The sequence below is a fragment of the Balaenoptera borealis genome (assembly GCF_965194805.1).
Source record: "Balaenoptera borealis genome assembly, chromosome: 7".
NCBI lineage: Eukaryota > Metazoa > Chordata > Mammalia > Artiodactyla > Balaenopteridae > Balaenoptera > Balaenoptera borealis.
Genome location: NC_138864.1, coordinates 31,708,803 through 31,726,290, shown reverse-complemented (window position 1 = coordinate 31,726,290; position 17,488 = coordinate 31,708,803).

Below are 17,488 nucleotides of genomic sequence, written 5' to 3'. Positions count from 1 at the left end.
GTGGCCGTTTCCTGCAAGAACAGCTTTAAAATCACAGCTAATGGTCACTTAACATTCCCAAGGACTCAGGGCTGTAAAGGACACCTGCCCTAAAAAATTGTGCTGAAGGAAGGAATGGACAAAAAAATTCAAAACAGGCAAATGTTTCAAGAAGAGAGTATGAAGAGTTAAGTTTTACTCACGTTCTTTTAAAAAAAAGGAAAATGGATAAAAGCTCAACCTCAGGGAGTGTTAGACCCATGCAATCTAATCTACAAAAAGTTTCAACTTACACCAGTTGACTTACCATCAGCAAAAAGTCAACAAACAATAAATGCTGAAGGGGTTTTAGAGAACTGTGTACACTCTACCTGCTGGTGAGACGTGAAGGGGTAACAGCCAATAATGAGAACAGAAAGGAGCTGTGTTTAAAAGTAAAACTGCAGGCACCATTCAATGCAGCAGGCGCACCATTGGACCTCTCACCTGAGAAGACAAGAATCGAGAAGACACAGGCCGCAAAAGCTGCAGTGCAGCCTTATTCACAATAGCCAAGACAGTGGAGCAATCAAAATGTCCAACAACAGGTGAATGGATAAAGAAGAAGTGGTCCATGTACACAATGGAATAATAGCCATGGAAAACAATGAACCACTGCTCTCTGAGGCACCACAAATGAGTCTGGAGATAATCACGAAACATGAGGTAAGTCGGAAAGCAAAAGACCTATATTCTATGATATCACTTATAGGCGTTATCTAATAACTGACACAAAGGAACATATTTCCACAGAGAAAGACACTCACAGACTTAGAAAACAAACTATGCTCATCTAAAAGGAAAGGTGGGGGGAATGGATAAATTAAGATTAGTGTTACTATATGTATACAAACATATATTATATCCATATCTCAAAAAGACCAACCATATAGCAAGGGAGGTCTGCGGAACCGTCAGTAACATTTTACATGGGAAGAGGATCTGTACTTGAATAGACATATATAATGTACAAACGAACCAGATGGTGTACACCTAGGACAAACAATATTCTAAGCTTTACCCCAATTAAAAAAAAAATTTTAAAACCAAGAAGAAATAATGAGACATATACTTATGGGGCTTTCTCCATGCACATTCCAATGTAATTTACAAACTAGGAACACGACTTCCAGAAAGGCTCTGCTGCCCTAGTACCCAGATATGGGAATGGAGATATGCTGCCTGCTTGAGGCCACTTCCCACAACAGCAGATTTAAACCCATTGCTAAAGGTCACTAAATATTCACCAAACTTGCAGTTCGCTAAAAGACACCTGCTTTCTAAAAAAATTCTGGAGTGGAAAATCGACCAAAAATTTCAAAAGAGGGCAACCTTCCAAGAACACAATTTCAAGAGTTCTATTGTACTCCCAATTGTTTCCTTTTTTTTAACAGAAAAGAAAACGGTGGAGAAAAATGATGAGTTTTACGAATTTTCAAAGACATGCAAACCCAAATTACAAAAACCTATCAGCTCACAGCAGCCAGAAGGGCCATTAGCATAAATGCTGCAAACAATAAATGCTGAAGCGATTGTGGAGAAATGCGTACCCTGGATTCTAAGGGGGACGTGGTAAGAGCCACTAATGAAAACACAAAGAAGGTGCTTTGAAAAGGGAAACACGGTGCTACCAGTCAATCAATCACACCCACTGCTGGGCCTATCACCTGAGAAAATGAGAATCGAAAAGTCACAGCCTGGCAATCCTGCACTCCAACAATATTTACCACAGCCAACACTTGGAAGCAATGAAAATGTCCATCAACCGAGGAATGCACAAAGTAGAAGTGGTCCACGTACACAGTGGAAAATTACTCCAATAAAAAATAAAAATTAAATGTAAAAATCCAACAAAAGTAAGGAGACATCAGCTTGTGTGGGTTTGTCCGGGCACACTCCACTCTAATTTATAACCGAGAAACACCACAGGCCGCAAGGGCTTTTCCCTAGTTACCAGGGTGGGGGACATAGAAAGGCTGCCGCCCTCTGGCAGTTACCTGCAAAAGCAGCTTTAAAGCCTGTGCTAATGGTCACTTCATAGGAACAAGTACTGCAGAACTGTAAATGAAACAGGCCCTCAAAATGTCTTGAGGGAGGTAGAGGCCAAAACATTTCAAAATGTGACACATACTTAAAGAGAACACTTTGAAGAACTAAGGGGTAATCACAGCTTGAAAAATAGAAAAGGACATGCCTTAAACCTCAATTTCAACAGATTATGTGGCACATTCGAATTCAACCACAGAGAGGTATCAGCTCACACTTGTCAGAATAAACATCAGCAAGAAAACTACAAACAATAAATGCTGAAGGTGTTGTGGAGAAATGCATACCCTCAACTTCAAAGGGGACGTAACTTGGAAAGGGCCACGAATGAGAACAGAATGGAGGTGCCTTAAAAAGGTAAACGTTGAGCTACTATATGATCCAGCAGGCCCACTCCTCGACGTAAAACCTAAGAAGAGAGAATTGGAAAGACACAGGCAGGCAAATCTGCACTGCACAGTATTACAATAGCCAAGATATGGAAGTAACCAAAAGGTCCACCAACAGATGGATGGACAAAGAAGAACTCCTCCATGTACAGATGGAATATTCGCTAGTGAAAAAAATGAAACAATGCCGTTTGCAGCACCATAGATGAGTCTAGACGTAATCACGCCACGTGTAGTAAGTGAGAAAGCAAAAGACACATATCCTATCATATCACTTTTAAGAGTTACTTAAAAATTGATACCAATGAAGATATTTCCACAGAGAAAGGCAATCACAGATTCATTAAAAAACTTATGGTTCACCAAATAGAAAGGGATGAGGATTGGATACATTGCCACATTGGGGTTAACAGAGATATACAAACCATGTGAAATATATAACCACCAAAGACGTACGGAAGACCAGGAGAAGACTACTCAACATTGTGTCATAACCTACATGGGAAAAGGATGCGAGGAACAATAGATACATGTATATGTGTGAAAGAACCACATCTTGCACACCTAGAACAAACAAACCATTGTAATCATATTTACTGGGATAAAAAATAAAAAGTAAACTACAAATATGAACAAGAAGTAATGAGACATAAACTTAAAGGGCTTTTCCCTGGCACATTCCATTCTAATTTACAACCTACAACACCACTTCCATTAAGGCTCTGTTTCCCTAGTAACCAAATATGGTAAAGGGGAAATGCTGCCACCTTGTGGCCGTTTCCTGCAAGAACAGCTTTAAACTCACAGCTAATGGTCACTTAACATTCCCAAGGACTCAGGGCTGTAAAGGACACCTGCCCTAAAAAATTGTGCTGAAGGAGGGAATGGACAAAACAATTCAAAACAGGCAAATGTTTCAAGAAGAGAGTATGAAGAGTTAAGTTTTACTCACGCTCTTTTAAAAAAAAAGGAAAATGGATAAAAGCTCAACCTCAGGGAGTGTTAGACCCATGCAATCTAATCTACAAAAAGTTTCAACTTACACCAGTCGACTGAACATGAGCAAAAAGTCTACAAACAATAAATAAATGAAGGGGTTTTAGAGAACTGTGTACACTCTACCTGCTGGTGAGACGTGAAGGGGTAACAGCCAATAATGAGAACAGAAAGGAGCTGTGTTTAAAAGTAAAACTGCAGGCACCATTCAATGCAGCAGGCGCACCATTGGACCTCTCACCTGAGAAGACAAGAATCGAGAAGACACAGGCCGCAAAAGCTGCAGTGCAGCCTTATTCACAATAGCCAAGACAGTGGAGCAATCAAAATGTCCAACAACAGGTGAATGGATAAAGAAGAAGTGGTCCATGTACACAATGGAATAATAGCCATGGAAAACAATGAACCACTGCTCTCTGAGGCACCACAAATGAGTCTGGAGATAATCACGAAACATGAGGTAAGTCGGAAAGCAAAAGACCTATATTCTATGATATCACTTATAGGCGTTATCTAATAACTGACACAAAGGAACATATTTCCACAGAGAAAGACACTCACAGACTTAGAAAACAAACTATGCTCATCTAAAAGGAAAGGTGGGGGGAATGGATAAATTAAGATTAGTGTTACTATATGTATACAAACACATATTATATCCATATCTCAAAAAGACCAACCATATAGCAAGGGAGGTCTGCGGAACCGTCAGTAACATTTTACATGGGAAGAGGATCTGTACTTGAATAGACATATATAATGTACAAACGAACCAGATGGTGTACACCTAGGACAAACAATATTCTAAGCTTTACCCCAATTAAAAAAAAATTTTAAAACCAAGAAGAAATAATGAGACATATACTTATGGGGCTTTCTCCATGCACATTCCAATGTAATTTACAAACTAGGAACACGACTTCCAGAAAGGCTCTGCTGCCCTAGTACCCAGATATGGGAATGGAGATATGCTGCCTGCTTGAGGCCACTTCCCACAACAGCAGATTTAAACCCATTGCTAAAGGTCACTAAATATTCACCAAACTTGCAGTTCGCTAAAAGACACCTGCTTTCTAAAAAAATTCTGGAGTGGAAAATCGACCAAAAATTTCAAAAGAGGGCAACCTTCCAAGAACACAATTTCAAGAGTTCTATTGTACTCCCAATTGTTTCCTTTTTTTTAACAGAAAAGAAAACGGTGGAGAAAAATGATGAGTTTTACGAATTTTCAAAGACATGCAAACCCAAATTACAAAAACCTATCAGCTCACAGCAGCCAGAAGGGCCATTAGCATAAATGCTGCAAACAATAAATGCTGAAGCGATTGTGGAGAAATGCGTACCCTGGATTCTAAGGGGGACGTGGTAAGAGCCACTAATGAAAACACAAAGAAGGTGCTTTGAAAAGGGAAACACGGTGCTACCAGTCAATCAATCACACCCACTGCTGGGCCTATCACCTGAGAAAATGAGAATCGAAAAGTCACAGCCTGGCAATCCTGCACTCCAACAATATTTACCACAGCCAACACTTGGAAGCAATGAAAATGTCCATCAACCGAGGAATGCACAAAGTAGAAGTGGTCCACGTACACAGTGGAAAATTACTCCAATAAAAAATAAAAATTAAATGTAAAAATCCAACAAAAGTAAGGAGACATCAGCTTGTGTGGGTTTGTCCGGGCACACTCCACTCTAATTTATAACCGAGAAACACCACAGGCCGCAAGGGCTTTTCCCTAGTTACCAGGGTGGGGGACATAGAAAGGCTGCCGCCCTCTGGCAGTTACCTGCAAAAGCAGCTTTAAAGCCTGTGCTAATGGTCACTTCATAGGAACAAGTACTGCAGAACTGTAAATGAAACAGGCCCTCAAAATGTCTTGAGGGAGGTAGAGGCCAAAACATTTCAAAATGTGACACATACTTAAAGAGAACACTTTGAAGAACTAAGGGGTAATCACAGCTTGAAAAATAGAAAAGGACATGCCTTAAAGCTCAATTTCAACAGATTATGTGGCACATTCGAATTCAACCACAGAGAGGTATCAGCTCACACTTGTCAGAATAAACATCAGCAAGAAAACTACAAACAATAAATGCTGAAGGTGTTGTGGAGAAATGCATACCCTCAACTTCAAAGGGGACGTAACTTGGAAAGGGCCACGAATGAGAACAGAATGGAGGTGCCTTAAAAAGGTAAACGTTGAGCTACTATATGATCCAGCAGGCCCACTCCTCGACGTAAAACCTAAGAAGAGAGAATTGGAAAGACACAGGCAGGCAAATCTGCACTGCACAGTATTACAATAGCCAAGATATGGAAGTAACCAAAAAGTCCACCAACAGATGGATGGACAAAGAAGAACTCCTCCATGTACAGATGGAATATTCGCTAGTGAAAAAAATGAAACAATGCCGTTTTCAGCACCATAGATGAGTCTAGACGTAATCACGCCACGTGTAGTAAGTGAGAAAGCAGAAGACACATATCCTATCATATCACTTTTAAGAGTTACTTAAAAATTGATACCAATGAAGATATTTCCACAGAGAAAGGCAATCACAGATTCATTAAAAAACTTATGGTTCACCAAATAGAAAGGGATGAGGATTGGATACATTACCACATTGGTGTTAACAGAGATATACAAACCATGTGAAATATATAACCACCAAAGACGTACGGAAGACCAGGAGAAGACTACTCAACATTGTGTCATAACCTACATGGGAAAAGGATGCGAGGAAGAATAGATACATGTATACGTGTGAAAGAACCACATCTTGCACACCTAGAACAAACAAACCATTGTAATCATATTTGCTGGGATAAAAAATAAAAAGTAAATTACAAATATGAACAAGAAGTAATGAGACATAAACTTAAAGGGCTTTTCCCTGGCACATTCCATTCTAATTTACAACCTACAACACCACTTCCATTAAGGCTCTGTTTCCCTAGTAACCAAATATGGTAAAGGGGAAATGCTGCCACCTTGTGGCCGTTTCCTGCAAGAACAGCTTTAAAATCACAGCTAATGGTCACTTAACATTCCCAAGGACTCAGGGCTGTAAAGGACACCTGCCCTAAAAAATTGTGCTGAAGGAAGGAATGGACAAAAAAATTCAAAACAGGCAAATGTTTCAAGAAGAGAGTATGAAGAGTTAAGTTTTACTCACGTTCTTTTAAAAAAAAGGAAAATGGATAAAAGCTCAACCTCAGGGAGTGTTAGACCCATGCAATCTAATCTACAAAAAGTTTCAACTTACACCAGTTGACTTACCATCAGCAAAAAGTCAACAAACAATAAATGCTGAAGGGGTTTTAGAGAACTGTGTACACTCTACCTGCTGGTGAGACGTGAAGGGGTAACAGCCAATAATGAGAACAGAAAGGAGCTGTGTTTAAAAGTAAAACTGCAGGCACCATTCAATGCAGCAGGCGCACCATTGGACCTCTCACCTGAGAAGACAAGAATCGAGAAGACACAGGCCGCAAAAGCTGCAGTGCAGCCTTATTCACAATAGCCAAGACAGTGGAGCAATCAAAATGTCCAACAACAGGTGAATGGATAAAGAAGAAGTGGTCCATGTACACAATGGAATAATAGCCATGGAAAACAATGAACCACTGCTCTCTGAGGCACCACAAATGAGTCTGGAGATAATCACGAAACATGAGGTAAGTCGGAAAGCAAAAGACCTATATTCTATGATATCACTTATAGGCGTTATCTAATAACTGACACAAAGGAACATATTTCCACAGAGAAAGACACTCACAGACTTAGAAAACAAACTATGCTCATCTAAAAGGAAAGGTGGGGGGAATGGATAAATTAAGATTAGTGTTACTATATGTATACAAACATATATTATATCCATATCTCAAAAAGACCAACCATATAGCAAGGGAGGTCTGCGGAACCGTCAGTAACATTTTACATGGGAAGAGGATCTGTACTTGAATAGACATATATAATGTACAAACGAACCAGATGGTGTACACCTAGGACAAACAATATTCTAAGCTTTACCCCAATTAAAAAAAAAATTTTAAAACCAAGAAGAAATAATGAGACATATACTTATGGGGCTTTCTCCATGCACATTCCAATGTAATTTACAAACTAGGAACACGACTTCCAGAAAGGCTCTGCTGCCCTAGTACCCAGATATGGGAATGGAGATATGCTGCCTGCTTGAGGCCACTTCCCACAACAGCAGATTTAAACCCATTGCTAAAGGTCACTAAATATTCACCAAACTTGCAGTTCGCTAAAAGACACCTGCTTTCTAAAAAAATTCTGGAGTGGAAAATCGACCAAAAATTTCAAAAGAGGGCAACCTTCCAAGAACACAATTTCAAGAGTTCTATTGTACTCCCAATTGTTTCCTTTTTTTTAACAGAAAAGAAAACGGTGGAGAAAAATGATGAGTTTTACGAATTTTCAAAGACATGCAAACCCAAATTACAAAAACCTATCAGCTCACAGCAGCCAGAAGGGCCATTAGCATAAATGCTGCAAACAATAAATGCTGAAGCGATTGTGGAGAAATGCGTACCCTGGATTCTAAGGGGGACGTGGTAAGAGCCACTAATGAAAACACAAAGAAGGTGCTTTGAAAAGGGAAACACGGTGCTACCAGTCAATCAATCACACCCACTGCTGGGCCTATCACCTGAGAAAATGAGAATCGAAAAGTCACAGCCTGGCAATCCTGCACTCCAACAATATTTACCACAGCCAACACTTGGAAGCAATGAAAATGTCCATCAACCGAGGAATGCACAAAGTAGAAGTGGTCCACGTACACAGTGGAAAATTACTCCAATAAAAAATAAAAATTAAATGTAAAAATCCAACAAAAGTAAGGAGACATCAGCTTGTGTGGGTTTGTCCGGGCACACTCCACTCTAATTTATAACCGAGAAACACCACAGGCCGCAAGGGCTTTTCCCTAGTTACCAGGGTGGGGGACATAGAAAGGCTGCCGCCCTCTGGCAGTTACCTGCAAAAGCAGCTTTAAAGCCTGTGCTAATGGTCACTTCATAGGAACAAGTACTGCAGAACTGTAAATGAAACAGGCCCTCAAAATGTCTTGAGGGAGGTAGAGGCCAAAACATTTCAAAATGTGACACATACTTAAAGAGAACACTTTGAAGAACTAAGGGGTAATCACAGCTTGAAAAATAGAAAAGGACATGCCTTAAACCTCAATTTCAACAGATTATGTGGCACATTCGAATTCAACCACAGAGAGGTATCAGCTCACACTTGTCAGAATAAACATCAGCAAGAAAACTACAAACAATAAATGCTGAAGGTGTTGTGGAGAAATGCATACCCTCAACTTCAAAGGGGACGTAACTTGGAAAGGGCCACGAATGAGAACAGAATGGAGGTGCCTTAAAAAGGTAAACGTTGAGCTACTATATGATCCAGCAGGCCCACTCCTCGACGTAAAACCTAAGAAGAGAGAATTGGAAAGACACAGGCAGGCAAATCTGCACTGCACAGTATTACAATAGCCAAGATATGGAAGTAACCAAAAAGTCCACCAACAGATGGATGGACAAAGAAGAACTCCTCCATGTACAGATGGAATATTCGCTAGTGAAAAAAATGAAACAATGCCGTTTGCAGCACCATAGATGAGTCTAGACGTAATCACGCCACGTGTAGTAAGTGAGAAAGCAGAAGACACATATCCTATCATATCACTTTTAAGAGTTACTTAAAAATTGATACCAATGAAGATATTTCCACAGAGAAAGGCAATCACAGATTCATTAAAAAACTTATGGTTCACCAAATAGAAAGGGATGAGGATTGGATACATTACCACATTGGTGTTAACAGAGATATACAAACCATGTGAAATATATAACCACCAAAGACGTACGGAAGACCAGGAGAAGACTACTCAACATTGTGTCATAACCTACATGGGAAAAGGATGCGAGGAAGAATAGATACATGTATACGTGTGAAAGAACCACATCTTGCACACCTAGAACAAACAAACCATTGTAATCATATTTGCTGGGATAAAAAATAAAAAGTAAATTACAAATATGAACAAGAAGTAATGAGACATAAACTTAAAGGGCTTTTCCCTGGCACATTCCATTCTAATTTACAACCTACAACACCACTTCCATTAAGGCTCTGTTTCCCTAGTAACCAAATATGGTAAAGGGGAAATGCTGCCACCTTGTGGCCGTTTCCTGCAAGAACAGCTTTAAAATCACAGCTAATGGTCACTTAACATTCCCAAGGACTCAGGGCTGTAAAGGACACCTGCCCTAAAAAATTGTGCTGAAGGAAGGAATGGACAAAAAAATTCAAAACAGGCAAATGTTTCAAGAAGAGAGTATGAAGAGTTAAGTTTTACTCACGTTCTTTTAAAAAAAAGGAAAATGGATAAAAGCTCAACCTCAGGGAGTGTTAGACCCATGCAATCTAATCTACAAAAAGTTTCAACTTACACCAGTTGACTTACCATCAGCAAAAAGTCAACAAACAATAAATGCTGAAGGGGTTTTAGAGAACTGTGTACACTCTACCTGCTGGTGAGACGTGAAGGGGTAACAGCCAATAATGAGAACAGAAAGGAGCTGTGTTTAAAAGTAAAACTGCAGGCACCATTCAATGCAGCAGGCGCACCATTGGACCTCTCACCTGAGAAGACAAGAATCGAGAAGACACAGGCCGCAAAAGCTGCAGTGCAGCCTTATTCACAATAGCCAAGACAGTGGAGCAATCAAAATGTCCAACAACAGGTGAATGGATAAAGAAGAAGTGGTCCATGTACACAATGGAATAATAGCCATGGAAAACAATGAACCACTGCTCTCTGAGGCACCACAAATGAGTCTGGAGATAATCACGAAACATGAGGTAAGTCGGAAAGCAAAAGACCTATATTCTATGATATCACTTATAGGCGTTATCTAATAACTGACACAAAGGAACATATTTCCACAGAGAAAGACACTCACAGACTTAGAAAACAAACTATGCTCATCTAAAAGGAAAGGTGGGGGGAATGGATAAATTAAGATTAGTGTTACTATATGTATACAAACATATATTATATCCATATCTCAAAAAGACCAACCATATAGCAAGGGAGGTCTGCGGAACCGTCAGTAACATTTTACATGGGAAGAGGATCTGTACTTGAATAGACATATATAATGTACAAACGAACCAGATGGTGTACACCTAGGACAAACAATATTCTAAGCTTTACCCCAATTAAAAAAAAAATTTTAAAACCAAGAAGAAATAATGAGACATATACTTATGGGGCTTTCTCCATGCACATTCCAATGTAATTTACAAACTAGGAACACGACTTCCAGAAAGGCTCTGCTGCCCTAGTACCCAGATATGGGAATGGAGATATGCTGCCTGCTTGAGGCCACTTCCCACAACAGCAGATTTAAACCCATTGCTAAAGGTCACTAAATATTCACCAAACTTGCAGTTCGCTAAAAGACACCTGCTTTCTAAAAAAATTCTGGAGTGGAAAATCGACCAAAAATTTCAAAAGAGGGCAACCTTCCAAGAACACAATTTCAAGAGTTCTATTGTACTCCCAATTGTTTCCTTTTTTTTAACAGAAAAGAAAACGGTGGAGAAAAATGATGAGTTTTACGAATTTTCAAAGACATGCAAACCCAAATTACAAAAACCTATCAGCTCACAGCAGCCAGAAGGGCCATTAGCATAAATGCTGCAAACAATAAATGCTGAAGCGATTGTGGAGAAATGCGTACCCTGGATTCTAAGGGGGACGTGGTAAGAGCCACTAATGAAAACACAAAGAAGGTGCTTTGAAAAGGGAAACACGGTGCTACCAGTCAATCAATCACACCCACTGCTGGGCCTATCACCTGAGAAAATGAGAATCGAAAAGTCACAGCCTGGCAATCCTGCACTCCAACAATATTTACCACAGCCAACACTTGGAAGCAATGAAAATGTCCATCAACCGAGGAATGCACAAAGTAGAAGTGGTCCACGTACACAGTGGAAAATTACTCCAATAAAAAATAAAAATTAAATGTAAAAATCCAACAAAAGTAAGGAGACATCAGCTTGTGTGGGTTTGTCCGGGCACACTCCACTCTAATTTATAACCGAGAAACACCACAGGCCGCAAGGGCTTTTCCCTAGTTACCAGGGTGGGGGACATAGAAAGGCTGCCGCCCTCTGGCAGTTACCTGCAAAAGCAGCTTTAAAGCCTGTGCTAATGGTCACTTCATAGGAACAAGTACTGCAGAACTGTAAATGAAACAGGCCCTCAAAATGTCTTGAGGGAGGTAGAGGCCAAAACATTTCAAAATGTGACACATACTTAAAGAGAACACTTTGAAGAACTAAGGGGTAATCACAGCTTGAAAAATAGAAAAGGACATGCCTTAAAGCTCAATTTCAACAGATTATGTGGCACATTCGAATTCAACCACAGAGAGGTATCAGCTCACACTTGTCAGAATAAACATCAGCAAGAAAACTACAAACAATAAATGCTGAAGGTGTTGTGGAGAAATGCATACCCTCAACTTCAAAGGGGACGTAACTTGGAAAGGGCCACGAATGAGAACAGAATGGAGGTGCCTTAAAAAGGTAAACGTTGAGCTACTATATGATCCAGCAGGCCCACTCCTCGACGTAAAACCTAAGAAGAGAGAATTGGAAAGACACAGGCAGGCAAATCTGCACTGCACAGTATTACAATAGCCAAGATATGGAAGTAACCAAAAAGTCCACCAACAGATGGATGGACAAAGAAGAACTCCTCCATGTACAGATGGAATATTCGCTAGTGAAAAAAATGAAACAATGCCGTTTGCAGCACCATAGATGAGTCTAGACGTAATCACGCCACGTGTAGTAAGTGAGAAAGCAGAAGACACATATCCTATCATATCACTTTTAAGAGTTACTTAAAAATTGATACCAATGAAGATATTTCCACAGAGAAAGGCAATCACAGATTCATTAAAAAACTTATGGTTCACCAAATAGAAAGGGATGAGGATTGGATACATTACCACATTGGTGTTAACAGAGATATACAAACCATGTGAAATATATAACCACCAAAGACGTACGGAAGACCAGGAGAAGACTACTCAACATTGTGTCATAACCTACATGGGAAAAGGATGCGAGGAAGAATAGATACATGTATACGTGTGAAAGAACCACATCTTGCACACCTAGAACAAACAAACCATTGTAATCATATTTGCTGGGATAAAAAATAAAAAGTAAATTACAAATATGAACAAGAAGTAATGAGACATAAACTTAAAGGGCTTTTCCCTGGCACATTCCATTCTAATTTACAACCTACAACACCACTTCCATTAAGGCTCTGTTTCCCTAGTAACCAAATATGGTAAAGGGGAAATGCTGCCACCTTGTGGCCGTTTCCTGCAAGAACAGCTTTAAAATCACAGCTAATGGTCACTTAACATTCCCAAGGACTCAGGGCTGTAAAGGACACCTGCCCTAAAAAATTGTGCTGAAGGAAGGAATGGACAAAAAAATTCAAAACAGGCAAATGTTTCAAGAAGAGAGTATGAAGAGTTAAGTTTTACTCACGTTCTTTTAAAAAAAAGGAAAATGGATAAAAGCTCAACCTCAGGGAGTGTTAGACCCATGCAATCTAATCTACAAAAAGTTTCAACTTACACCAGTTGACTTACCATCAGCAAAAAGTCAACAAACAATAAATGCTGAAGGGGTTTTAGAGAACTGTGTACACTCTACCTGCTGGTGAGACGTGAAGGGGTAACAGCCAATAATGAGAACAGAAAGGAGCTGTGTTTAAAAGTAAAACTGCAGGCACCATTCAATGCAGCAGGCGCACCATTGGACCTCTCACCTGAGAAGACAAGAATCGAGAAGACACAGGCCGCAAAAGCTGCAGTGCAGCCTTATTCACAATAGCCAAGACAGTGGAGCAATCAAAATGTCCAACAACAGGTGAATGGATAAAGAAGAAGTGGTCCATGTACACAATGGAATAATAGCCATGGAAAACAATGAACCACTGCTCTCTGAGGCACCACAAATGAGTCTGGAGATAATCACGAAACATGAGGTAAGTCGGAAAGCAAAAGACCTATATTCTATGATATCACTTATAGGCGTTATCTAATAACTGACACAAAGGAACATATTTCCACAGAGAAAGACACTCACAGACTTAGAAAACAAACTATGCTCATCTAAAAGGAAAGGTGGGGGGAATGGATAAATTAAGATTAGTGTTACTATATGTATACAAACATATATTATATCCATATCTCAAAAAGACCAACCATATAGCAAGGGAGGTCTGCGGAACCCTCAGTAACATTTTACATGGGAAGAGGATCTGTACTTGAATAGACATATATAATGTACAAACGAACCAGATGGTGTACACCTAGGACAAACAATATTCTAAGCTTTACCCCAATTAAAAAAAAAATTTTAAAACCAAGAAGAAATAATGAGACATATACTTATGGGGCTTTCTCCATGCACATTCCAATGTAATTTACAAACTAGGAACACGACTTCCAGAAAGGCTCTGCTGCCCTAGTACCCAGATATGGGAATGGAGATATGCTGCCTGCTTGAGGCCACTTCCCACAACAGCAGATTTAAACCCATTGCTAAAGGTCACTAAATATTCACCAAACTTGCAGTTCGCTAAAAGACACCTGCTTTCTAAAAAAATTCTGGAGTGGAAAATCGACCAAAAATTTCAAAAGAGGGCAACCTTCCAAGAACACAATTTCAAGAGTTCTATTGTACTCCCAATTGTTTCCTTTTTTTTAACAGAAAAGAAAACGGTGGAGAAAAATGATGAGTTTTACGAATTTTCAAAGACATGCAAACCCAAATTACAAAAACCTATCAGCTCACAGCAGCCAGAAGGGCCATTAGCATAAATGCTGCAAACAATAAATGCTGAAGCGATTGTGGAGAAATGCGTACCCTGGATTCTAAGGGGGACGTGGTAAGAGCCACTAATGAAAACACAAAGAAGGTGCTTTGAAAAGGGAAACACGGTGCTACCAGTCAATCAATCACACCCACTGCTGGGCCTATCACCTGAGAAAATGAGAATCGAAAAGTCACAGCCTGGCAATCCTGCACTCCAACAATATTTACCACAGCCAACACTTGGAAGCAATGAAAATGTCCATCAACCGAGGAATGCACAAAGTAGAAGTGGTCCACGTACACAGTGGAAAATTACTCCAATAAAAAATAAAAATTAAATGTAAAAATCCAACAAAAGTAAGGAGACATCAGCTTGTGTGGGTTTGTCCGGGCACACTCCACTCTAATTTATAACCGAGAAACACCACAGGCCGCAAGGGCTTTTCCCTAGTTACCAGGGTGGGGGACATAGAAAGGCTGCCGCCCTCTGGCAGTTACCTGCAAAAGCAGCTTTAAAGCCTGTGCTAATGGTCACTTCATAGGAACAAGTACTGCAGAACTGTAAATGAAACAGGCCCTCAAAATGTCTTGAGGGAGGTAGAGGCCAAAACATTTCAAAATGTGACACATACTTAAAGAGAACACTTTGAAGAACTAAGGGGTAATCACAGCTTGAAAAATAGAAAAGGACATGCCTTAAACCTCAATTTCAACAGATTATGTGGCACATTCGAATTCAACCACAGAGAGGTATCAGCTCACACTTGTCAGAATAAACATCAGCAAGAAAACTACAAACAATAAATGCTGAAGGTGTTGTGGAGAAATGCATACCCTCAACTTCAAAGGGGACGTAACTTGGAAAGGGCCACGAATGAGAACAGAATGGAGGTGCCTTAAAAAGGTAAACGTTGAGCTACTATATGATCCAGCAGGCCCACTCCTCGACGTAAAACCTAAGAAGAGAGAATTGGAAAGACACAGGCAGGCAAATCTGCACTGCACAGTATTACAATAGCCAAGATATGGAAGTAACCAAAAAGTCCACCAACAGATGGATGGACAAAGAAGAACTCCTCCATGTACAGATGGAATATTCGCTAGTGAAAAAAATGAAACAATGCCGTTTGCAGCACCATAGATGAGTCTAGACGTAATCACGCCACGTGTAGTAAGTGAGAAAGCAGAAGACACATATCCTATCATATCACTTTTAAGAGTTACTTAAAAATTGATACCAATGAAGATATTTCCACAGAGAAAGGCAATCACAGATTCATTAAAAAACTTATGGTTCACCAAATAGAAAGGGATGAGGATTGGATACATTACCACATTGGTGTTAACAGAGATATACAAACCATGTGAAATATATAACCACCAAAGACGTACGGAAGACCAGGAGAAGACTACTCAACATTGTGTCATAACCTACATGGGAAAAGGATGCGAGGAAGAATAGATACATGTATACGTGTGAAAGAACCACATCTTGCACACCTAGAACAAACAAACCATTGTAATCATATTTGCTGGGATAAAAAATAAAAAGTAAATTACAAATATGAACAAGAAGTAATGAGACATAAACTTAAAGGGCTTTTCCCTGGCACATTCCATTCTAATTTACAACCTACAACACCACTTCCATTAAGGCTCTGTTTCCCTAGTAACCAAATATGGTAAAGGGGAAATGCTGCCACCTTGTGGCCGTTTCCTGCAAGAACAGCTTTAAAATCACAGCTAATGGTCACTTAACATTCCCAAGGACTCAGGGCTGTAAAGGACACCTGCCCTAAAAAATTGTGCTGAAGGAAGGAATGGACAAAAAAATTCAAAACAGGCAAATGTTTCAAGAAGAGAGTATGAAGAGTTAAGTTTTACTCACGTTCTTTTAAAAAAAAGGAAAATGGATAAAAGCTCAACCTCAGGGAGTGTTAGACCCATGCAATCTAATCTACAAAAAGTTTCAACTTACACCAGTTGACTTACCATCAGCAAAAAGTCAACAAACAATAAATGCTGAAGGGGTTTTAGAGAACTGTGTACACTCTACCTGCTGGTGAGACGTGAAGGGGTAACAGCCAATAATGAGAACAGAAAGGAGCTGTGTTTAAAAGTAAAACTGCAGGCACCATTCAATGCAGCAGGCGCACCATTGGACCTCTCACCTGAGAAGACAAGAATCGAGAAGACACAGGCCGCAAAAGCTGCAGTGCAGCCTTATTCACAATAGCCAAGACAGTGGAGCAATCAAAATGTCCAACAACAGGTGAATGGATAAAGAAGAAGTGGTCCATGTACACAATGGAATAATAGCCATGGAAAACAATGAACCACTGCTCTCTGAGGCACCACAAATGAGTCTGGAGATAATCACGAAACATGAGGTAAGTCGGAAAGCAAAAGACCTATATTCTATGATATCACTTATAGGCGTTATCTAATAACTGACACAAAGGAACATATTTCCACAGAGAAAGACACTCACAGACTTAGAAAACAAACTATGCTCATCTAAAAGGAAAGGTGGGGGGAATGGATAAATTAAGATTAGTGTTACTATATGTATACAAACATATATTATATCCATATCTCAAAAAGACCAACCATATAGCAAGGGAGGTCTGCGGAACCGTCAGTAACATTTTACATGGGAAGAGGATCTGTACTTGAATAGACATATATAATGTACAAACGAACCAGATGGTGTACACCTAGGACAAACAATATTCTAAGCTTTACCCCAATTAAAAAAAAAATTTTAAAACCAAGAAGAAATAATGAGACATATACTTATGGGGCTTTCTCCATGCACATTCCAATGTAATTTACAAACTAGGAACACGACTTCCAGAAAGGCTCTGCTGCCCTAGTACCCAGATATGGGAATGGAGATATGCTGCCTGCTTGAGGCCACTTCCCACAACAGCAGATTTAAACCCATTGCTAAAGGTCACTAAATATTCACCAAACTTGCAGTTCGCTAAAAGACACCTGCTTTCTAAAAAAATTCTGGAGTGGAAAATCGACCAAAAATTTCAAAAGAGGGCAACCTTCCAAGAACACAATTTCAAG